The sequence below is a fragment of the Lasioglossum baleicum genome, chromosome 1 (genome assembly GCF_051020765.1).
Source record: "Lasioglossum baleicum chromosome 1, iyLasBale1, whole genome shotgun sequence".
In the NCBI taxonomy this organism is placed as follows: domain Eukaryota; kingdom Metazoa; phylum Arthropoda; class Insecta; order Hymenoptera; family Halictidae; genus Lasioglossum; species Lasioglossum baleicum.
In genome coordinates this window covers 10380077-10406160 of record NC_134929.1, presented here as the reverse complement: position 1 = coordinate 10406160, position 26084 = coordinate 10380077, and the positions used below count along the sequence as shown (strand labels likewise).

The following is a 26084-nucleotide window of genomic DNA, read 5'->3' as shown; positions in this document are numbered from 1 at the left end:
AGCTGGACATTCGTTATAAAAAAAGTACCAACCTATGTATGTCGAAAAGTTAGTAGTTCAGAATATATTTCAATTTAAATAATTCTAAAACACCATTACTGTCGTGTGTACTAATTGTAAGACGTTACACTAGAAAATAAACGCTAATGTCTTAGTACACGACAGTAATGGTGTTTTAGAATTATTTAAATTGAAATATATTCTGAACTACTAACTTTTCGACATACATAGGTTAGTACTTTTTTTATAACGAATGTCCAGCTGCATCGATTGATGTATTAAACAATAACATTCCATTATTAATTCCATTATCAATACATTCTCATTCCATTTAAAAAAATAAAAGTGACCTTGACATCACTAAAAAAAAATCACATAAAAACAAATATATTTTTGTTATCGTGTGTCCTTCAGACATTTGACGTATCTTTAAAAACAACAATGATATTTGAGGTGGCAACATTAGGTGACTCACCCTGTATACAAAAAACAATTTTTTTACCGTATCAGTGGCATTCAACACTTAAAAAAATCAATTTCGACATTTTCGACGATCTCAACCACTGTGGACTATCCAATTTCATTGCTTTAGAATTCAAACTCCTGACAACCTGTGATGAAACCAATTTCTCCCAATGTGGATTTGAAAACAGAATTTCACCATGGTTACTTTTTCAACGTTTTTGGTCATGATTGAATTTCATCGCTGCGAAATTCAAGACCTGAAAAATCTGTGGTAAAAAATCCATTTTTCTCAACACAGATACAAGGACGTCTATGTTCGCACGATTTTTCACGTTGTCAGCCATTGTGCAGGACCAAAATTCATTGCTGTAAATTCCAAGACCATGAAATTTTTAGTAAAACTAATTTTTCTAAACACAGACGCACCACAGTCTATTCTTGCGCGATTATTGATATCCTCAGTCATTGTGCACGATCGAAATTCATTGTTTTAATGAACGGAAATGTAGTAACGTTTATTCTGGCACATTTTTCAGCGTTCTCGGGCCCCCGTGGATCTAGTTTCACCGCAGTAAGATCCAAGATTATTCTTGAAGCAGACGTTACGAAAATTTATATTGATCATTAATATAGATCAACGAATCTCCACGATGATATTGTCTCGGTTCCCGGTACGCGGACTACGATGCACGCTGCACTTTCGAGTGCTGGTAGAGAGACGTCGGCGGTTTGAAGGCGACAGCAGCGTGCCGTATCGTCGAGAAAGTTGAAATTGCTCTATCAAGGCGGCCGGCCGGTCGCAGATTTCTCCTGTAACACGTGTCTGTCTCGTGATGGCCGTGTCTCGTCTCGCGACGCGGCTTTCCCGCGAAACTTTCGTCTCGTTACGAGCACATCCCGCGCACGGGAAATCGCGTTCAAATCGCAATCCCCCTTTCCGCGATGATCGGAACGGTGAACGCGAACAGCGACGCTTATTTAATTGGCCAAGTTATTCACGATGGGGCGCCAGATCCGTAACAACGCTTGACACATCTGCGAAGCAGTTTCGCAACGTTTCGAGTACGCGAGAGACACCGGTCGCGCGTGGACGGCATTAATTTGTCTCGCGTTTCGTTTTTTTGTTATTTATTATTTATTTGTTATTTATTTCTCCAGCGACCTGGAGTCGACGTGACCCATTTCCAATTTTATTTTGTGAACTATTTCGTAGGAAGTCGTCAGTAGGGATGGGAACAAGTTCAATATTCACGAATCCGAGACAATTTCAAAAACAAAGTTTTATTTCAATGGTTTTCGATTATTACTTAAAAGCAATAATGTTTGAATGATTATATTTGAAAAGTATTCATTTTATACAAACTGATATCGAACCTCGGAATGAACTTACAAGTTTCGAAAGGATACTTATAAATACTTCGATGTTGAATCTTGGAAATCAAAATTGCATAGCAAGTTTGAAGCACTTTCTTTATTAAATTCGTAACTATTTAAGAATAATATTTCCGACAGATTATGAAATTATAGTTATACATGTCGAATTAAATTATGCATTAGAGGACAATATAATTGATTTTAAAGGTAAAAAAAATAATGATTAGAAAAATCAGAGAATTTCCGGTACGATATTCTCAGAAAACTTTCGAATCTGTTCGATCAAGATTCGAATATACTTGAATGTATTATTTCCGTTTACCAAAGTACTTGTAAAAGGTTCGAAGCTGTGTGGCATAGGTACGACTATATTTACGAGTACTATTTCTGTTATTCGAAGTATTTATAGAGAGTTCGAATCCAATCAATTAAAGTTCGAACCTGTTTGCGAGGTACTTGATCCCATCCCTACTCGTTAGCGTTTTTTCTTTATAGCAGTTTTCATAGAATAAAATGTGTTAGGATTAAACCAGATGAAGGAAAATGGAAATGATGAACATTTCTAAAACGAATAGAGCATGAATATTAAAGTGAAACGAAAAATGCACCTAGCATTTCTTGCTAACGATACGAAATTATAAAAAAGTGTAGTCAGATGCAGAACCGCTCGGCCATTGTTTCGCAACCCGTCGCAATCAGCATAAAAGACAGCCGCACTATCGATCACAAGGGCTCTCGTTTCTCGTAAACGCATTAGTCGGAGTGCATGTTGTGCACCGCGTCGCGAACTTCGAATTGTAATGGGTGTACTCCTGGAGTAGTGGATTTTGGGAATTCGGAGAATCCCGAGAAAGTTAGGAGCCGTAAGTTGGAACCGATTCGAGTGATGGTTTCTCGGAAAAATTTCCGCTCGAGTTTCCTGGAGCTCGATGGAATCAAAACTAACACGGAACCAAGTTTCGAACAAGCTGAAACGAGATCCTGTTGTTGATTCCATTTGAAATTGTTCGAAAAAATTGTCAGCAAGAGGAAAAATCATCGATCACATCGAAAAACTTCAGCTGCAACTTTAGCCTCATTTCATACAGTTTTGAGACGGCACCCGTTCAACTTCGGTTTCATTTTTAGAAAGCATGCAAGAAGATTTTTAATTTAATTGAATTATTTTTCACTAATCCCTTTCTCGTCGTAAATGCACCAAATCCTTAGTCTACTCACAAGGGAGGTCACCCGACCGTAATTTAAAGATTTAATGAAATTTTAATATTTTATACAAATATTTTGCAAAAAAAAACAGTTAATTTTTAACATATTTTTTAAACAAATTATTTTGTTAAAAATCAGTTTGGATTCACGGTATCGTTATTCGAAGTGGCACAAATTGGATCTTGAAATTTTCGTCTAGGCCTAATAGTTGTGGAGATATTCAATAAAATGGATTTTTCACACCAACTTTCGGAGCTAATTTCACCCCCTTAACATGAATGTGGGCAGCTATACAAAAATACGTGTCAAATATTTTTTTGAGTTCTATTTCATACAAAAATTTCATTAAAATCGGCTTGTTACGGCTGGGTAACCTCCCTTGTCAGTGTCGGCAGATGAGGGGATAAGTTACCCTCTCTCTGCCAGTACCGGACAGAGATGAAATGCGTGTCACGTGACCGCAGGCCGCGGCGGAAGGGTGGGGAACATCATCGTAGAAGAGAAAAGTAGAGTGAGGACACACTTGTTAATTTGGCGACGCGGAGTCTTCTCACATAGCATAGACGATATTCATAATTCGATAAAATTTCACAGATTGATGCAGAAGGGTGTGCAAAGCGACCCACAAAGCTGTTAGCGAATATCTGATACCGATTCCGAGAAACTGATTGAATACGGTTTCCTTTTTAATGGTAGCATTTGATTCTGCGCTGGTTCGTTGCACCGCTTGTGATCGGGATTAAGATCTTGCGAACGATCGAGCCGGTGTATCTCGAACGAGAAGCCGCGCCGCCTTGATTCCCAGCCGATACGGGTATACTGGGAATTATGTAATTATTAGAAGCGGCGTCGACTCGGAGTCAATGAAATTCAGATCGAGCGCGGCGCCGAGATAAGCGCCGCGTCGGTTCGGCCCGGTAATTACATAATGGAGTAGCACGCTGCCCCGACGCACCGTGAATATGCAATGTCGAATATTTACGTCGGATACGCGAACGAGACCGGTATAATCGTAGGAAAACGTCGAACGTCGCCGCAGACCGAGCGGCGCGCCCTTTAGATGTCAATCGGAGGGCACTCTACATCGAACGCGGCGGTTCCATACAAATTTCATAAAAATGACTTATGCTAAAGCTAAATTGACGTCATCATAACTTTTTTATACAGCTTGGAAATCAATCTTGATTACAGTACATTAAAAATGGTAAAATATGTAGATCCTGACTATCTACGATGCACAATCTACATGGTGCACGCTCTACGAACGTAGAAATCGTGTTCCAAAAAACATTTTATAAATTAGAAAACGTGAAAGAGACTTTCCTGATAATCAGGGAGGGATTCAACCCTTAAAAATGTTCTGCATTGATTGCAAGAATTGGAGCTGCGAAGACGAAGACATTTGTTTCTTCTTTTTCTCCTATTAATAATATAATGTGTACCAGAGTTGAATTACAATTGAATTACTTCACGAATTATAATTACAAAGTAATTCAATGACATTGTATTCAATTATTTCGTAATTCAAAATTCAGTCGCTACATTCAATTAAATTACAATGTAATTCGTTTTTACATTGTATTGTATTTCAATGACATTTTATTCAAAAATACTGTGTATATAAAATACAATTAAATTCAAATACTGTGTATATAAAGTACAATGTAACTCAAATACTGTGTATATAAAATACAATGTAATTCAATTACAATGTATTTAAATTAATACAACTCTGATGTGTACACGTGTGCACGAGTATTTCAGCGACACGTGGTGAAACCATGATCTCTATTAATAAGAGCAGTTTTATGGAGCGTCCTGGACGTCGGGACCAAGCCGGCAATATCCGTGGCCGAATAGCGAGCCCCAAATTAGAAACTCGCGAAACGTGATTGGCAGAGTGGCCATTATCAGATAATTTCGGGTGGCACCTGTGCCGAGCTATTAGCGGGGGACTCTCGATCAATCGCGAGTGGCATAGGGGAAACTCGTGCGAAATCCGCGGCAGAGAAGTTAACGATCTCCACGGTGAATGAAATAACCGAGAAAGATGGTCGGGAAGGCGAGGAAAAGGTGTGCACAGTAGCTTGACAAGTGGAGCAAACGTTAGCCGGGCGTTTTCAAAGGATCAGCGAGAGGATTACCTCGCGATTGGTTCGCTCCCCCCAAATCCTGAGAACTCGACAGAACTGTTGCGAAAACTATCAGAACTGCCAATAGTTAATCCGCTGTTCGATGGGAAATTCATGTTCCTCCAGAATCTATTAGACGTCTAAATTATATAGCAAACGATTATTGGACTGCGGCTGTTATATATTTAGGAGAAAAACCGAGTGCATCGAACTCAAAACAGTGAAAACATTTTTTCTGGTGGGAAACGTTCAAACAGAAAGAAGTTGTAATTATAAGCGAGGTAAATCTTGGCAATTGTCATACCTAACATTGCAGCCAAAGTTGCCAGATGAGAGGAGGGAGCACGAATTCAGGGGAAACAGTTACCCTCTCTACCAATACTGGATTTAGTCACGTGACATTCTGTCGCGGCAGAGCGTCGTAGAAGGGGAAGGTAGAGTGGGGACAAAATTACAATTTCAAGACACCTTACACCTTGCATCAGCAGCAGTACAAGTCAATCTAGACCTGAACGAAAGCATTGTACAGTTCCTGCAAGAAAATATAAGCCAACGATTGTAGCTCGGTACTTCCACCATCGATATTCTCCATCGTCCGCATTGTTCTCTGCTTTGCGAACGCTTTTGTTCCGACTAAAATGATAATGACGGAAAAGCAAACAAGCAAAAGACAGGGGAGTTTTTATACGAAATCATAGAAGCACTTCATCAACGTCCATTGTAACATCGGGCGAAATCTTTGTCAGCGGTTCGAACGATCGAGGAAAGAAAATAACCATTCGCGATGATCGACCACGGGGGCATTCGAGAATCGAGAATCGCCGGCCTAGTCGAGGGTTGACGGAGAGAAAGGGGCAGAGAGCAATAAATCAGCCAGGGCTGACAGTGCCAAGTGGGGCCGGGCCGCGTGACGAGGCGGATTCGAATTCGATGCTTCTCCTCCTTTTTCCGCTTCGCTCGCACCCCATCCCCCTCCACCACACAGCTTTCTCTTTCTCTTTCCCTTTCCTTCCCACGTGGCGAAATTTCAAGGTGGATCGCGGACAGTCGATTTAGGCGATTGCGAAACACCCCCGTCAATCATTCAAACTCTACCAGGCTGATCCTTTTCTCCAGATAACAAGATGGTTCCCCCGCTTGAATTTTTCATCCCCTCAACGTTTAACGTTGAATCTATCACCACGAGAAAAATAACAGTTTTCACAGCTTTTCTGTCGTAATTATTGAAACTACTAAGATGCTTCTGATAGAAACCAGTATGCACATTTATTTATTTAGTCGTTAAATTGTGAAATTTCGATGCCATGTATCTATCTGTGTTCTGTATTTTCTTGCAAATTTTCACGTTACAAATGCAATAAATGTATAAAATCTGTGGACAGTATATGGAATCGCAAATCAACTGTTGCGCGTCGTTCGAAAATATTAATTTCCCCATGAAAAACGGGCAAATGGGCAAATTTCAAGCCCGAGCAGCCAGATTGGTAAAATAGGTACGACCGTGTCATGATTTCGAGCGGATTTTTGGCTTCGACGGATAGTTACTACCGGCCGGTCGCTTGTTCCATCAGAAATCAATTTTCAATCCAATAACCTGACCCGAATAAGTTTTTATTGGGAAGCTGAATTTTTTGCTTTGAGCTGGTATCGGGCTACGTGGTTTTGCGGCAGAAAACGCTCCGCAACTTCGTTGTTTAATAACTTTCTATACTCTCCTCGTGTGGGATAGCTTTTGTACCGGCGGAGAAAGATTGGAGCTTGAAAATATTTATTCTTACGTTCAATCGAACTGGATTTTCACCCGTGGAGCTATTTTCTCATTGATTTCTGTAATTATCAAAACAATTTACAAGATAAATGTGGATTTTATTTGATTAGATCAAATATTATTATTATTATTATTATTATTATTATATACGGACCGAGGTCCTTTTATACAAATGTGTACAGTTTCGACAGTATAACTGATACAACAAAAAGAAGATATGACAAAAAATCTTGACATAAAATCTTAACCTAAGTCTTAACTAAAATTTACATAAAAATGGACTGTGCGAAACTAAACAAATACAGGTACGATTAACATATAGTATTGCGCAATTTTGTTTTGAATGCCTGTAACGTGCCATTAAATCAAAATATCACATTCACAAGAAGTTCTCACAATTTAATGTTAGTGCACATCATTTTTCTGTTGAGGGAAAGACTCTATGGGTAAAATTTAGAGAAAATAATGTGCACAAACATTAAATTGTGAGAACTTCTTGTGAATGTGATATTTATATGGTCCAATATTGAAAAGCTGTGGTCATTGAAGGTTCGTTAGTTACCTGTAGGGGTGGTCCTGAATGTACAGAAAACTATGAGGATTGTTTCTAAGCCTTGTATATGTACCTGATTGTTTGCAAATAAGCAACAAAATGAAGAATGGGCTACGAGTTAACGCTAGCGCGTATTGCCTCGTAAAGTCTAGAACGTAGTAAATTACTTTGAGTATCGACTGGCGTCAAGACACATCGGGCAAACCAGTAAATTCAATTGTCTACCTTTTTCGTTCCAGATATTTTCTTATTTTCTCAGGTGTCAAACAGACTTTACGGTATGATTTATTGTTCATTGTCTCTGCTGGATGGTTTTCATTGCCGCGTAGTTTTAACATCGACCTCGTACAAATGTCTCGAAACGGGTTACGACACTCTGTAACCATGACTCTCGTGTTTCCTCTTTTTGTTGTTGCAAATATATTTCACGTGATCGCCGCAACTGGTCACATACCGAAACCGATGTATCGATGATTCACGCGTTCGATTCACACATTACGATGATCACTTTCTACCGAGGTAATTCGAGAGACACCGTGGACGTTCGTTCGAATCTATGTCAGCGATGTTTCACCGGTGACGTCTTTATTGTCTCGCGTTCCTTTTCTTCGCTCGTCGTCACGTCGAACGTGATCCATGATCGAGTCGTACTTCTTTCTTAGCCACGATACATCGATCAAACAAAATCCCATAAATTCGCACACCTTCCCCTTAACCCTCGCACGCTGCTCGTTAGTCAGACAAAAGACTCTAGGATAATATTTCACAAATTATTTGCCATACACTTCGAATCTACATATTGTCATTCATATATTACGTGACATGCGGCGTTCTTCCTGACAACCGCAGAATATAACTTCAAATTTTAAATTTATATCTCACAATACAGATAAAAACAACTCGATCGTTTTACAATACCTACAATCGGTCAATATTGGGAGACTCTTAAAAAGACGATAACTTTTTTAATATCGGACCATGCGATATGAACTTTTTTGGAAAGCAAGTGCAATTGGTTTACTACAGGATGTGAAGAGAAATTTTTTCAAAAATTGCAATAGATTGGAATTGTATAAAAAATAGTAAAAGTTGCATTTTCAACTTTTTCATGTGGGCCTGTATTGAAAATTTAAAAAGTACATTTTGTAGATCTGTGTAAATTATATGCACTGTGAATGTTTCATCGAAATCGGTTCATGCGGGAAAAAACGACAGGCATTTTCCAGAAAACTTGCAATTTTCACCATTTTTAAACGTTTGTAACTCATTTCAACGTCGACTGATTTCGACACAGATCTACAAAATGTATTTTTTAAATTTCCAATAAAGGCCCACATAAAAACGTTGTGAAATGCAACTTTTAGTATATTTTCTACAATTCCGATCTATTGCAATTTTGTCCCAATATTTTTGTGACCGACTGTATGCAACAAAAAAAGTAAATGAACGAAGATAAATAGCAAACGACGAAACGCTCGTTAACAACGAGAGTCACGAGTTAATTTGTACACCGAATATTCCCGAAAATGAAAGTTATTGATTCGAATGAGCCTACGGGGTTTCTTAGACGGGGTTTCAAGAGTTTCTTGCGTGCGCATCGATCCCTCGGCGTCTACTAAGGGGAGCTAGCAACGCAGGGGGTGGGCGTGCATTCTCGACAAACATTTACCCCGTACTAAATGCACAAAGGGTGAATCAGATCAGCTATTTCGCTGCGGCCAGCTTCGCGGCGCATCCGCAAGTACGATTGGCCGCGTTTACCAATTGCAAGATGATAAACGCCAACTAAGCTGCCGTATAATGCAAATTACGCATAGATTAATCTTTTATCTAGCGGTTTCGACTACCGAAAAACCTCATCTTTGCATTATCGAGAAATGAGGAGGCGCATCCCGCACCCTTGAAATCCTGGAAACGGGACTACCTCCTTAAGTATGAAAAATTAAGAGAAATATGCAGCCGCGTGCCAAGAATGAATAAAGATAAAGATCCCCTAAGAAATCGTTCATCGAGCTACAAAATGGTGGACTTAGATAAGCTTGCACCGTGCAGGGAAAAACCGCGTATTCATCGCGAGGGACAAACAACTCGTCGAAATTCGTCATAACGCGACCAATTCAATCTCACGCATAAAACAAAGAGCATTATCATCGACTGTGTTCATACATCTCGGCATAATCGATGTTATAACATCGCGATCATAAAATCCTCCGGATCGACTCGGCGGCGCGATCACGCGAGGAATACTTGATCCGATGAACGGATCGGCATGATCGCGGTGGAATAAGTTATAAATCGAGCGCCGGGGGGGGGGGGGGGGGGTTGCGCGATGTCGAATCGGCGATAGCGGTGAACGTTTCGCGCAAGAAAACGGACCGGTCTGGTTCAATTATAAATCGTCGCGTGCTACGCGGGTATACGCGCGGAGGACTCGGCGGGCTCGTTAAAAAATCGCGGCAAATTAAACGGGTGGGGGAGCCGATAAGATCGGCGGACGTTCCGGTGGCGGAGGGATTCGCGATTTTTTGGTCGCCGTTCCACGGTTAGGCTCGACGAAAGCAAATCGACATAAATATTGATAACCGGCGCGGCGGCCGTGGACGGGGACGAGGGAAAAGGCCGGGACACAACGGGAGGTTGGCTGGAAGAGGAAAGAGAAAGGGAGCCCGAGTTCGTGACCAGAATAACGGCCGGGCCTCCTCGTGCTCTCTCTCGTGTACGAGCAAAAAGGTCCAAAAGCGATTCGAGCAACACTCCGGAGCCGTCTCGAATCGGCTGCAGACTCGCCGCAGTGACCGCACGTCCGCCACGATTCGCGAAACATTCTCTTCGAACTGCCTGGCGTGTTCGCGAGGGTTGCTTCTGTCCTCTCCGCGGTTTCCAGGCCGCGTTTCTCCCAAAAACTCGACCGATCTCTGCGAATATGCTCGTTGACCCATCAGGGACCAGGTCTCACGCAACGCACAGATATCTTACTGAAATAGCGCAAAGACATCTTGTGTACGATCTGGGAACGTCCTCTGTACGTTAGACCGGAGCGAAACACATGTTTTTTCGAAATCGAAAATTATCCACATAGTAAAAGTCGTGCTTCGACGCCCTAATGAGAAGAGGGATTGATCAAAAATCCCAAAGTTAAGCGATGATGCCTTCAAGTTGCGCATTGAGCCGAAAGTTTGAAAATTTAGGGAAAATGTCGGAAATATTCGATTTTAAGAATATCAAAATCGATGTATATTCTGTTATAGATGGTGTGAGGGCAACCAAAAAGTATGATTAAACATGATTGAACACATATTTTATGTGTACGGCCACTTTACGTACCTCAGAAGACAACGAACGCAAATGCTGAATTTATACATTTTCGCTCACTATAATATTTTTTTCTCTTTTTAGTTAGTTTATTTAAGGTCGCATCAACATCTCGGATTATTAGCGACCGCATTGCATTGCGTGTGATTATAAATACATTCATATTCTATTCTACCCCTCAGGTTCATGTGGTTACTAAGCGGATTGACATCGTTAATTTCATTCTCACCATTCAGTACTTCCCTAAGATTTTCGGGATGTTAAATCTACTACGTTCTACCTGTAACAGGAGGGGCACTCAATCAGGACGTGTATTTTGTCTAATAATTTGACCACGCGTAATTTTTAACTGCTCGTATTTAGTATGGAATACTGATACGTCATCCCCGAAGGGTTAATTCCATAAAAGTGAACGAAGCATTGTGTCGCCGAAAAAATTAATTTGTACGCGCGAATATTGAATAGTTGATGCAGCTTACAGTGCATATTACAGCGGGATTCGGTCAGTGGGGCTCGAAAATCGATCGAAACACGACGACAATGCTCCGAAAACTCATTTTCGTTGGCTCGCGATCTGGCTCGTTAACGAGCTCGATGCAGCTCGTTTAGAATTTCTCGAACCGAGATGAACGTCTTCTTCCTCGTCTGGAACTTAAACTCGTTATCGTCCGTTTCCTATCGGATGTCCCTTTCTGGGATTACCTCGTCCCGCGACGGGAACAACGGCGAAAGTCCGTCCTCAACGAATAATCGAGAAGCGATCCTGCTTCTTCAACGTCCTCCCCAGGTAATTGTTTTTCGCGCAGAATTGCTGTCAAACACCCCCGGCCAACTCACCTCTTCGAAGCTTGCGCTCCTCCATCAAAAATATAAGGTCGTTCCGAAAGTTCTGCGCATTTATAAAAATTTGTGAAACGTACCCGCTTCGAGCGATTATTGTTCCTTTTTTCGGACGGATGTTCCTATGCAAACTTGCCTCGGTTGTTTGCGAATCGTTCGTAAACATTTTCCTAGACTGCGAAAACGCGGAGTCGATTTTTCAGCGGGAACGAGCGATGGCTGTTCGCTATTTGAGAATGATGGAGTTACTGTCGAGATACTGGTCGCGTCGAAGGTGACAATTTGCGCGTTTTATGGTGTTATCGTAGAGGAACGTTACTGGAAATGGCAGCGTTATTGTCGCGAGGAAAAGAGACTCCGACAGTTCAAATCCCGAAATGTTATTGCTCTCCGCTTAAAATTTTTCTACAAAAATTGGAAATTACGTATAGTATAATGGACTAGTGCATAACAATGTGTTGGATGATTTTTTAATGGATAGTGTTCCTTAAATAAATCACCAACACCAATAAATATTAATATTTGATGAAATTTTGAAGGCCTTTCCCTTCCTATATTAAGAGAGATTTTTATAATACATTTATTTTACAATAATTCTTATAGAAAACTAATCTAAATAGGATTTAGAAGTAAGTTTATCAATTAATAAAGTTGAAATTGTATTTTTACAAAGTATTCTTCTTTCCAGCATCATTTTTAAGTGTTTCCGATATACATATGTACTTATATGTGGAATTGATCGAGCCTTCGTTAAAACTGTCGAACCACGCCATTAAAAACAGAATTTATTTTCGCATTTTATCATTTACTTACCTGTATAATTTCGAGATTATTTTAATTACGTATACGCGTTGATGGGAACGTACGCCCATCGGTTGTAAAAAACGTCGCGCGACCAAACGGTCTCTTTGCGCACCGGGCCGGTCGCGATCGCTTTAAATTAATTAATTGCGGATAGCAGAGAAGCGTGACGAGGCCGATCGCGAAACGATCCCATCCAAATCGAAAATTGTCGGCTTCGAAATTATTGAAATATACGACTCGCCTTACGTAACTGGCCGATAGCTCGTTGTCCCGACGAAACTGCATTGGAAAGTCTGGCGAACGATGAATTTATGTAAGCGATCCCGTGGAATCGCGTGTATTACGAATGACGTTAATTGGAAATACGGGGGCATTCAAATACCTGGAACATGAAACTTTAGTGAGTCCAAGAATCGAACGGCTTAGTAGTCCTCGAAACTTCTTTTTTTCGTGCAGTGCGCGATAAAAGAGTCCTTTTCGACCTTTTATCGAGCGCAATTCATCTGAGATGCGTCGCATGCACATAATGCTGGTTTCAATCGAATGTCTGTTCGTTTAGTTAACCCTTAGTACTCGAGTGGTGATTCTGAGGCGCCATTATTTAAAATATTGTTTACATTATTAGATATGTTGTATGTACCTAATCAATTCCAAAACGTTTAAGTGTTGTATGAAGTATTATATAAAGTTTTAATATCCACCAAACTTAAAGAATCATAGAAAATGGAAATATTCTAGATCGGAGGAAACGTTTAATTTTCGAGTTAAAATAGCTCCGAGTGCAAAGGGTTAAATAAATCAGAGTCGAGCAACTGGAGGCCCGCGGGCCACACACCGCTTCTTTCCCCTCTTCTCATTGTCTACCAGCGACTCGTACCATTCGGACATATGAAAGAAATAGTGCGCCAGCTCTTCGGCTCTCGAGATAAAGTCAAGCTAGAAGTGAAGAGTGGGAGAACCAGGAATCCCCGATAGGGGTCGCACAGCGACGGCGGGGAAAAAACTCCCATTCTGAATTTTCGATATGCAGGAAAGCCTTGATCTAAGTAAGAGAAACAATCGGATTCGTGCTGTTTCTTAGATCGTGTAGTCGTCACCAGGAAAAATTCGTTCTGCCCATTCAGACTCCAATTTCCACCGAAAAAAATCATTCTGTGTATCATACAACGTACTGCCGATGAAAACAAGTTTTGGTATAATTGCACGAATTCTATAAAAATTTCCAAAACAACCCCTGCACTCACGAAGTTGGACTTTCCGGCTCAAATGAAAATTTCCTGGTACTTCCTGCTGGATTAAAATTTTCAAATGACAGAATTCGGAGTGTATTTTTTTCGAGTGAACTGTTACTGTATCTCAACTCGGTCACTGTAAGGGGTCGGAATCGCAGATTTGCATGAAGATTCATAGTCCGCTTGTTACCAACAATGAATCCCCGGCTTGCCGCGATAAACGCTCGCTAGTTCCATGCCGGCGTTACATAATTTTTCTCGTAACTGGCGTTTTGATGGATCCGCGCTAAGATCGTCGGCCTCGATTTATGTAACAGCCCCCTGGAGAATTTACGCCGGGAGTTTACGTAAATCTCTCTCCGCTCGACCCCCCCTAACTATTTACATTGGAAATTCGCGGCAGTGTCTGCGTACGGAAGTGCATTAACCGCGACACGTTAATTCTCTCACGGGCCGAGTGTGTACGACAGGTTGTCGGCCCTTATCTCGATCGAGACGAGAATCGCTGCTCTACTCTCCCCTTTTTCCTGAGGATCTCTCATCGATCCAGCCACCGATCCGATTTTGTCGGTAATTAGTCGGTTAGTCGACCAATTGCTAGGAAGCAATTTCCTTGAAGTACTTACCGCGGCCAAAAGCTTTGGCTAATTTTTTTGTCAATCAATAGGTTTCTTAATCAGAAGTGTCTTATTTTTTTAGACTTTCTCGTCTAGTAGTGGTAGGACCATTTTATCATAAAGTGAACCACCTGGCTCTGCTCAAGATGTTGGTCGAAAGAGTCCATTTTCGATTTTCTGATAATGAAAATGACTTAGTTTAATCGCAATAATCTCTAATTACTATTCTGCTGGAGCCTCTCCTCCGAGGAGAGCCTTCTCCTCTGGTAGGAGAAAACTTCTTTCGACTTTGTTACTTAATAATTTCAAGATAAAGATGTACATGTATAGGTTTTGAACTCCACACTCACTATTTTGCAAATCAAATTCAACCACGTGCAAATCAATTGCATCCATTAAGGCACCATGGACAGGAGGGTACACCGAAATGCTGTGTGACGTTAGACACACGTGAACTAAAAGTGGTCTAAGTGATATATTTCTTGTTTCGGGATATTTCGAGGAAAATGATATGAACACTAAATGAATTCCATATCATGTTGAAATGACTATCTACCGCTTTTACTGAATTGGTTGTCGACATAAGGATTAAGACCAATTCTTCTAGATCAATTTTAACGATACGAACAGCGATAAATAATCTCTTTAAGAAACAAGGACGTCTCTCTTGCTCCTTTCGAGGGTAACAGCGTGCAAATGTAGACTTCCGTATAACAACTACGCAGTGTGCGACTAGGCACAGTGGAAAGATTGTTCCCCGAAGATGAAGGATCAGCGTGGATCGTTTTGGCGAAAGTTTTCCGTAAGTATGTGAAGAAGCAATGGGAACCGAGGCGAACCTGTCCTTGAGCATAGCACCTCTGCCATTTTGAAAAGAGCACGGCGGAACGAAGTGGGAGGCCCGTGGACGGACCTGTGTCCGGGGAACATCCAACATCTGTCGACCAGGTTGAGGGTGTCTCGGGCCGAGTCATCTGACCGCTCGCAGAGTGCAAATAAGCTCTTCCTCTTTCCTCCTCGTGGTTCTTTTTCGCCTCACCCCGGCTTCCCCCATAATGGCAGTGAAACACACTCCGTTTGTGCGGCACGGCCGCCGCGCCGTTGCCGTTGCCGGTGCCGTGCGGCTCGAAGGCGTCCCTATGTGTTTTCTGTATCATGCGTCCCGAGTTCCGGGGGGAACGGAGGCGCCTCAGGGTGGAGGATGGAACCGGAGGTAGCGATAACTTTGAAAAACAACCGGCAGGAACAAACGAATGAACCAAAACCTCCAGAGAACACACGGAGCAAAGGCAGCCGGTGATGGTGTGTTCAAAGATTACAGAAAGGTCTCCTGAAGATTCTATCATGCACTATTGAAGAACCTGTCTTCAGGACCTGTACGTCAATGTCTGTAGGAAAGGTAGAAATAATCCTAGAAAATTGAAAGGTATTAATCAGGTCCTTGAAGATAGAAGAAAGGTCTTCAGAATGTCCGAAGTAGCATCAACAAGAAGAAGAGGTAGCAAGGCTTCATATAGTTTACAGAGAAAGTATTGAATATGAGAATTTATTTATTTGCTTCCTATTTTTTATTCATTTCAAAAAATTATTGTCTCATTAATGACGTCACGGAGTAAGAACCATAATCTGACGCTGTGCGCAAGTCACATGAGTAGTGTATGATAGAATCCACGTCACATAGTCCTTATAGTGGGAAGTAGGGATGTGCGAGTACCCGTTATTTACGAGCTGAGCTAAACTCGATTCGATTGCTCGAGCCGAGTCAAGCATTTGATTTTTCCGAGCTACTTGAAATCGTCGAACTGTTCGAAAAAATGCGAGCTATTTGAAAAAATCAAACGGCTCGAATATTCGAGCCCTCGTGAAACTTCGATCTACTCGAAACTGAAGTTTCAGCTCGAACAGATCTTTAGCTTTCGAGTTACCGTGCGTAACACACGTAGTTGACCGTGCAGAACACAGGCTGTTTGACAAGAATCGCGACTTTACTGAATTCGAATAATTGGAAAAATTTCGAGCTAAAAATTCATTTGAAAGTAGATCGAAGTTTTACGAGGGCTCGAATATTCGAGCCGTTTGATTTTTTCAAGTAGCTCGCATTTTTTTCAAACAGTTCGTCGATTTCAAGTAGCTCGAAAAATTCAAACTAGACTCGAAATTCGAGTACTCGAATATATCGAATACTCGCACACCCCTAAACTGATGAATTCTATGTAAAAATCAAAGAAACTTCGATAGAGCGACGATTTCTTTTTTACATTAAAGCTGAAATATTGCAGAATATGAGAAATATAGAGAGATTATGATACGAACGTTTTTTAACCTTGAAAATCTGTGTTAAACTAGCAGAATTACAAAAATGCTGACATGCTGTACATCATTTTCCGTAGACTTTGTCACGCTGATTTCAAATCCGGTCGCAAAATTTGTCTACTACCTGAGGATTTTGGGAGAAATCGATTTGTGTGAAAAGAATTAATGAAATCATAATTGTTTGCAATATTTCAGCTTTAACTTAAACGAAAAACAAAATTAGTACTCTATCTGGTTTCTATCGAAAGTTCTTTGATTTTGACACGGAATTCATCAGTTTGGTCGACTGTGCGGCGCTTGTTCACGGCGCGGAGAGGTTCGCAGCCATCGCTAACCGGGGGTTGTGCTAATAAACTCCGGCCCCCGGGGCTCGCTCGCAGTGGGACGCCCGATAGCAGGCTTTAGCCACTCTGTCTTCCCTTGTGTGTGGATATAATTCGTACACACGCGACACGAGGGCAAGCCACGAACAAACGAGCCCGACGAAGATAGCCGAAAAGAGCGGCGAGTCGAAAGAGCAAGACGGAACATCGAAGAATGGAAAAAGAGGGACGAAGAGGTTCGCGAAGCGAGCTGCGCGGTTCGCCGAGGGAGAAGGACAGCGAGCGCCACGACGAAACGGGCCGATAAGCGAGATACGATAACCGGGAAATGAGTAGGTGCTGTTCATGGTCGTCGAATTCGCGGCACGACGGCTGCGGAAACGGAATTTTTACAGCGAGCACGATAATAAAAGCACAGTTCGCACGGGAACGCGTTTCCCGCACAAAGGAAACCCGGCTCGCGAAACAACGCGCTCGTGGAATGCACAATTTAAAATATCCGCGACAAAGCTGACGCAACCAGCTGCAGACGATGCACAGGCGTCGCCGAGTTAATTAGAACTCGGACAAGTCCGGCAGAAATGAAGGTTCATCGATGAACGCAGCCGTCCAACTTGCATTTCTACCGCGGTGCTCTTTACAGGAGAAAAGTATGTAGTTGCACTTTAATTATTCGTCTGGAATGCTGACGTCGTTAGAACTTGCAATAGTTCATTAGAATTTTAATTTTGTTGGAGCTATACCAAGCATTAAATTGATGTATTAGGTGTGCAAATAAGGTCCCTTTTTTCTACGATCATAACTTTTGACTGAATTCGAATTACTTCCCAACTTTGGTGTCATCTGAAAGAGCGTTCTTTTAGTTTTAAGAAGAGTCGTGATGAGCGCTCTAAGAGTTTCCAGTCCTATGAAACAATTTCAAGCAATATGACGTGCGAGAAGCAGCATTTACGTCACTGCTTACTCTTTGCATTCCAGCTTAGGAAATCAGCTGTTGAAGCTACTCAAATGATTTGTTCGACACTGGGAGAGAACGCTGTGTCTTACAGAACATGCAAACACTGGTACCAAAGATTTAAAGCCGGAAATTTTCATCTGGAAGACGACGATCGTTCAGGTGCACCAAGAAAGTTCGATGACGGTGAGTTAGAAGAATTGCTCAACGAAAATTCGACCCAGACGCAAGAAGAATTGGCAGACAGATTGGGAGTCACTAGACAAGATTTTATTACATGAAATGCACACCTAATATATTGCTGCGAAGTAACGAGAAGATTTATTTAGAGTTCGTACGATCTTCGGGGTATATGTGCTTGAATAAAGGAATTTATTAACACGTCAATTCAGAAAACAGTTAAAAATACATTCTGTTCATCTCTCGTGAAACTTAGATTAGAAAAGGAATTGATCGGCCGTTAAAAGATTAATAGGATCAAATGAAAAAAACTCGTAGATCAGTGAATATTCAATTGTCAAGTTGATGGGGCGTAAAGATTTCCGAAGTCGCGAATTCGAAGCTAGCGCAATTCCTTCTAGCGAAGAGCCTCCGCTCGAGAACCGCTATAAAAAGAGGAATCGACGAACTGTGAGGAGTCTAAATAAGAATAATGGAACGATAAAAACCGGGCAGCTCGATTTCATTATCTGCTCGATCGCAAAGAGGCTTCCATTGGCAGCTCGAAGGGCCCGGAAGCAGTCATGTGGTCAGTTTCGCACACGCCTTGCATTATTCGGACAGCGCATCGTGCGGATGCGCGTGAATAATGGACGCAGGAAACCGTCGGATCAAATCTAGACATTGTGGTGTCCTGCAATATTCAAAAGTCGCAAAACATTGCTTTTAAGAGAGTAGACTCGTGTCCAGGATTGCAAGAGTGCGGGATGCGCCTTTTCATTTCTCGATAATATGCAAAGATGGAGTTTTTCAGTTCTCAAAAGCGCTAGATAAAATATTCCAGGCCGTAATCGCCCTCAAAAGTCATCACCCTAGTGGCATACTTCCAGAAATAAGCCAGCCGTTGATTTTTCAATGGGAATTATACTAGTTTAATCATAATAATCCTAACAGCATTTATAATTGATAATTATAACTCTGATGTTATTATCAATTATGTTTGCTTGAACCGCAAGATACGGAATACAGCCTATGATTTCTTTCCCTCATAGACACAACGTTATCGTGAAGTTCCTTAAATGTTTTCACTGGTTCACAATTCGACGTACTCATTCCTGCCCCAGATGCATAAAATCCGGCGTCCGGAAATTCGGATGAAGAGTCGTAGATCTCTTGCGGCGGATAAAGAAGTTCCAGATTGAAATTTTTCCCGATCGTCCGCGTTCTTGCCGGGCGATACTAAGTCCGCCGAATTTGCAATTTAATTAATCCCCCGCGGAATCTCGCTCGTGCCCCGTCCCCATAAAGACGCTTAGCCCCGCGGACAGCCAGCTTTCAGCGTTGCTGGGTAAGATGACAAAAAAACTGGCCGGAAATTTATGTACGTCCGTTTCTGCATCGCCGCGAATGGGAATACATACCGTTTAAAGTTACGCGGATTCACAAAACGATACCGGGGAGAATTCCCGCAGTATGCCAAGCGCGCCCTGAATTATTTCGATCGGGTCCCGCTGGGTTTCGTTTTCGAAACGTGGATTTCACAAATTTCTTTCAGATTCTGAATAAAAAACCTCGTACTGGCTCTCCAACCCTTTCCACCTTTATTCTTTGAGAGGTAACTTCCGGGAAATTGCTTTTTCTTTCGATTCCGAAGCGATGGGACTGAATTTCGTGGAGTTATTATTATCAGCAGACTTCGGAACTTTGGTCATTTCAAATATCACTTTGAAAAAGTTCTATGACGCGATATTCAATTAGAGTTTAATGTAATTTTACATCATTCGTGTAGTAGAAAATATGAACGGAATTTAATACGGCTTGATTTCGTTGGCGCAGTAGAAAGTTTTAATGGAATTTAGTACACTTTCGTTCCATTTGTGCAGCACGATGATTCTATTTGATTCGATACAGTTTCAATTTATTTTTCCGGGATGAATGTCTAATCAACTTAAACGCGATCCTCCTTTATACTCTTATTTTAAAATCCTAACAATATCGAACATACACATGTATGCGTATATAATATTTGCTTATAATTCACTGAAGCGATTCCCATAAGCAATAAAACTTTAACTATAAGTTTCTTAATCCTATCTGCAGGAATATAAAGCTGCATTTCTCGCAGTCTGCGTATCAGGCAAATTGTTCTTTCCGCCACCATTAGGTTCCCCAGGGTGGAGCACCCTTTAAATATTAATGCGTGTTTTCCTTTCTTTCTGAAAATGGTTTAACGGTCCTCTACATTTTATACAATTGCGGTATTGTCGAGAATTTCTTATTTAAATGAACCAGCCCACCGGCGCGCCATTTGATATTCAGTTCGTACGATTTACACAGAACGATATATTTAGTGATGCGGAAAAATTGCGACGATAAAAAACCTGGACTTAATAAACTTGCTTTTGCGATCATTATTATATTTTTCAAGCGAGAGTTATTCGCATGCGTTACTCCTGACAATGGTTTCAGTGCAGCGTGGCAAAACATTCAATTACCTCGTATAACCGCCAAAGAAATGAAATGTTTAGTTACGCTCCGGAGAGTTGGTAAAACATTCTGCGATGTAGCGTCGGATTCAAATGTTCTGACGCGTTCTTAATAAGATTAATAATTGGATCCTTTTACTCTGTGTTTTGGAAATCATTTTCCGGACAAACCTTTGCTTATATTGCTCGTACACAGTAAAGGTACGATCAAAGAACCCTCGGGTCCGTGCAGTTCTGCTATTTTCTTGAGAAAAGGACAGCGTTCTACCCCCACTATCGCGCTCCAGACTGTATAGTATCGTGGCCAATTCTACGTAATCCAGAGCACTCGAGAGTATCCGACTATCGGATTATCAGATTACGCAGCATGATCCCAGTAGATTACACTGTTGGGATATTCGTTTTTCTTAGATCGTACAGGTCCCGTATAACTAAGCCACCTTGAGTAGATCTTAACTGATCGCCATTATTAGACTGCTGATGTTTATGCAATTTTCAATTTTTCTAGACAAATTTTGACTTTTAGGTACTCGCACCTCGATTTGTACAAAATTGCTCGCGTGGAGTCTTGTAGGACTCCCATCTAATAATGTTTCAATTCAACTAAAACAACTACTTCAGTTCTAATTAATTATTTACTTACATTAGTTTTTGACAGGAATTACGCATTTATGAAGACAACGATATTACCATGACCCCATGCGAGTAACTAAAAGTTAAGAGAGCGATACCAAATAAAATGCTATTTTTTTGGGTCCAAAATAAATAAACATTGTACTTTATTCTGACAAATTTGATACTAAAGGAGCTTTTTAAAATTTTTATAGACCACAAATGCATAAAGATCCGCAGTCCAGCCATTATTTTTGCACTAGCCTGATATAAGAATAGAAATTGCCCGATCGAATAAACTATTTTTCAGTAGGATGCCACAGTCGCAACGCAAACAATCGAAACTTCTGTGCTCACCCAATAAAGTATCTCTCAGAATTCTGAGCCGAGGGTCCCGAAAGACATCTATTCCCCGCAAATTCGCGCACGTGTAGTGATACGACACGCGCGCTCCCCGGAGAAATGCGGCGCGTTGGAGCGGTGATCATCTGGAAATCCCGACAAGTTGAATGGTTCGCGATATTTCTAAGACTTCCTTGTTGCAACTCTGCGATCGGGGGTAGTTTTCCAAGGGTGCCATGCTGGTTCGTGTCGATGCAAAACCGACCCGAAGCCATCGAGACCGCGAGCCCCGAAGAAACGGTCGTGGCAGCCAGCAGATTCACGACTTTTTCTCTCTCGTAAACAGGATAAATCGTCGAATCACCCCCTTAGGGGGATGAAATCCGGTGATTTTTTGCTCAAGGAACGGGCCGACACGATTCGATTTCCATAGAAGCCGACGGGCTGCGGGCAATTCGTCAATTCGCGTCGAACGAGTCGAACTGCAGCCTCTCCCGATCGAGCACATTCTTCTTCTGTCGGGTTATCATTCGTCCCAACGTTCTTCTTCCACCACGCTATCGATCCCAGCTGTTTGTTGGCTCGGCTTTAAAGGCCCTCGGATCGATGCTTTTCCACCCGAGCTTGTCGCTTCATCGATTTATCAACGATTCAATGGATCGCCTTCCCTTTTGTGCATATCCAACGATGTTTACGAGCACGGTTGCTTCGGCAGTAATAATTAATCTTTTTGTTCGATTAATTAGCGTCTGGTTGCAATCGCCCTTCGGATATTATGCTTTTCTTCCATTTTCATCATATGATGGGGATTTAATGTTCTCTTATTTTTCCATTGTGCATGTGCTATAGAAATTTGTATCTTCTCGATTTTCACAAAATTTCGTATTCTTCCCTTTCTCTATTCCCTTATTACGATCGCAACCCTTAGTTCAGACTCGGGTATCCATTTTCATTGTCTTTTTAAAACATCTTCAATGCTGTTGTTGATGATAGCAACGTTATCTGTAAATTCTTATCTTTTGGATAAATCACAGATTAATTTACATTTGACACATTGGTAAAACCTGTAAAAAGCAAGTTAGGAATTTTATATGGCTATATTAATTTTAATGCTTAATTATTGATTAAAAAGAAAGGCGTAACATTCATATTTGTAAGACTTTGCTAAAATCTTCATCACGAGTCAGACTCGCTAAAATACGGCAAGGGGTTAAGAACGATAGAACGGTTGTTAAAAGGTCCCCCGACAGATAGAGCTCTGCTAACACCAGCAGTTTCGAAAGCAATCAACGAAACCACACGAGAATGTCTGCGGACTCTCGAAAATCCCCGAACAAACTGCTCTTCCCTTCGAAATCCCCTAAAAACACTGTCGCGCGATAGATCGCAAGCCTCGCAACCAACAAAAACGCGCCGAGTCGATCGAACTGGTCTGAAGTACCATCAGCAGAACCAGAAAATCCGAAAAAGAATAGAGGCAATCAGAATTGAGATAAACTGTGGAAACCGAACTGCCATGATGAAGCCGTCCTCGAAACCAGGCAAAGTTTTTCGGACCGTCAAAAACTGAGCAGTAGGGTCATCAACCCTCCAACTGCTATGCTCTTTGGATCCCCTGAAATCTAAAGACTATCAAACGGGTCTCCAATCTGAGATCTTGGGCGAACGGTTTGACAAAAATGGAACAGCGCTATCGTCCTTGTTCTTCAGAAATGGACCGTTCAATCTATAGTCGACTCTGAAAACTTCAAAACCACTGAGGAGGGACAGTACAAAAAATGTACAAAATGAGGGAGAAATTCCGTAACCAATCAGCGCAACCTCTTCAATAAATGCCAATGGTATGACTTTATAATGACAATACTGTACTTTTTTTTATTAAAAATATTGAATTTGTATGCACCTTATAAGAAAGCGATTTATACACCTAATATTCATTGATACTCGGTATATCCAAGAATTGAAAAACATCCGTGTAAGCTACTCTTTTATTAGAACTACTCCTTTATTAGAACATGTTTTTTCTCATACTGATTATGTATGGACCCGTATGAAAATGAAGATAATTCATAAAGTCGCAAGTTATCGCTTGCGAACTAAACAGAATGTTGTTCAGTAAGCTTCAAAGTTTCTTTTAAAAACAGAATTACTGCTTGATCTCGATCGATGGACAACTATTTCATTGAAGAAGCATAAAATTTAGACGCTTCTCGTATTTTTAGTTGTCACAGCTGTGATAAATAAAATACAGTAATAAAATCAAGAGAAATATTAACTGAAAACATAATTGTAATTCTGATAACTAGACCGCGGATATGCAAAATAAAAATTGTCTGCATCGATTGCAAGAGATAGAAATCAAATTCAATGTTATTTCTCCCCTTAATGATTTTAAAAGAGGAGAAATCAATATATTGATATCTTCCATTTAGAAACTATTTCAACAATTTTGAATTTCATTGAATTCATCTATTCAATTTTGCTGTAAATGCATAAAGATCCGCTGTCTATTGATAACAAATCGCACAGCAATTTTTAAGTATGGCTGGAAAAGCCGACATTACAGAAACCTCAACTTTCGACTCGCATATCTCTGACAGCATTAAATGTAAAGTGTTGTAATTAACGGCAAAATAAGCTCTGTTAAGTTATTTAAACAAATTTCTCGAGTTCAGATAACAGTTTTTTCTACTTTTGGCCACGAGTTCGTCTGAATTCGCCACTGCGCGTCTCTGACAGGGGTTCCTCGGGAAACGGGATCGAGATCGATGGTCCGGATCCGGGCATATCCCGGCGGCAGCTCTCTGTTCCAGGGCTGCCGGACAAAACCTGTTGCGAGCGTGGTTGCATCGGCGATGCGCATGCACCGGCGTGGGACGGCACGGCACGGCACGCGCGCACCAATCGCCATGGAAACGCCGAAGTCTCCTGGCCGGCTCCGAGATCAGCGCGCGGCTGTGCGAGCGTGTGCGTTCGTGCTACACAACGACTCACACAGTGGCAGACACCCCGAAGGACCCCCTGCGGCTTCAGGTGGCGGTACTAGGGGGTAGAAAACCCCTCGTTCAGCGTCACAGTGCCGACAGTTTCTCCGAACTGTCCAAGTCGGTCCGATCTCTCTCTGCCGCGTTCCGCGCGAAACCGCCGAGCGCGCACACGGTTTTGGTTGTCCCTTCTCTCGTGAGTGTTCACGATGGATCCTTCCAAATTATTTCTTTTCTCATCTTTCTATCTTTTACCTTTCGCTCGCTACTGTGTCTCTAATCACTTTGCTGTTGTTTTCATGGATGTTGCTATTCTTTGTTTTCTTTTTTTTTAAAGAAAAATTGTTCCTTTTTTGTCTCCTGTTGAACGGAACGCAAATTTTTAGACGTGGGTCATTCGATGTGGATTTCGAAAGGGTCTAGGAATTTTCTGTGCAATTTTTCTTGCTTCGTTCAGTGTTGTTCTTGGCATTTTAGGGGAAGAACATAAGGTGGTTCGTATGTCGAGAGATCTATCGCAGTGCTCTCGTTTGATCGTGCGGATTTCAAGTGCGGGGGTGGTCGTCAGCGATGTGACGTGATCAGCTACACGTCTCTTCCCACCTGATGGTGTAGTTTCATATTCTTTCGGCTTTTCTTTTCTTTAAAGGTTGCTTGGAGATCGATTTGGTGTTTCCCTTTTTGTACGGTTACATTGTGATCGAGGATCATCGTCTGACATAAGAGATCCAACAAACTTTTCGTCTTCTCGTTGGTGCTTTACTGTCGCGTTTCTTTTATTTTTGTATAAATAATGTTGAAACATAAGTCATATCTAGACTGCAGATTTATGTGGAAAATAAAAAAAGGCTGCAAGCTTTCCTTAATTATTTTGATACCCAAAATATGTTTACATTGTTGGAATACTTTCACTGTTTCAATTTTGTCATAATTACATAAAATCTGCAGTCTAGTCATGTCTCATTACTGCGGATCTTTATGCAAAATAAAAATTGTCTACATAGATTGCACGAATAGAAACTAAATTGAATTTTATCACTTCCCTTAATGGTTTTAAAAGAGGAGAAATCGTATATTGACATCTTCAATTTTTAATATTTTTTAACAATTTTGAATTTCATCTACTCAATTTTGCTATAAACGCATAAAAATCCGCAGTCTACACATTACATTTACAGTGACTCAGGAAAGTATTTGAACGCACTTTAAAACAGTATAACTCTTTTATAATCGGACCAAACGCGGCCTTTTTTCAAATATTAGAAGAATTGGTTTACCAAATGACATGCGATAAACATTTTGAAAAAATCGCGATTGCTAAGAATTACGTGAGAAAGTAAAAAAGGCACTTTTCAAAACTTCTTTATTAGAGCTCGTAATGAAAATTAAAAATATGCGTTTTGTAGATGTGAGTTAGTTATACATATGTTGAACATATCATCGAAATCAATTAACATATTCACGAATCACTACGAATGCCAAAAATCATAATTTTTCGCGACTTTTGGTAACTTTTTGCTTAAAATCCACAGATTTCACGAACACTTTCGTGATTTACTGTATCAATTTTTAAGCTGTGAACAAAATTCTGTTGTTACAAGAACATG

The 26084-nt window shown here is 41.1% G+C and overlaps 1 protein-coding gene across 5 annotated transcripts in view; it reads left to right on the top strand.

Moving 5' to 3' along the window:
- LOC143210520 (ras-related protein Rab-37) overlaps positions 1-26084 on the top strand; it is a 138172-nt gene that overhangs the window by 48028 nt on the left and 64060 nt on the right. The window contains exon 1 of one of the 5 annotated variants that reach the window (XM_076427486.1): positions 16441-24673. The exons of the other annotated variants lie outside the window; for them this stretch is intronic. The gene's annotated coding sequence lies outside the window, so the exon portion shown is untranslated. Of the gene's footprint in view, positions 1-16440; positions 24674-26084 lie in introns of those variants that run through there. 5 annotated transcript variants of the gene reach the window in all.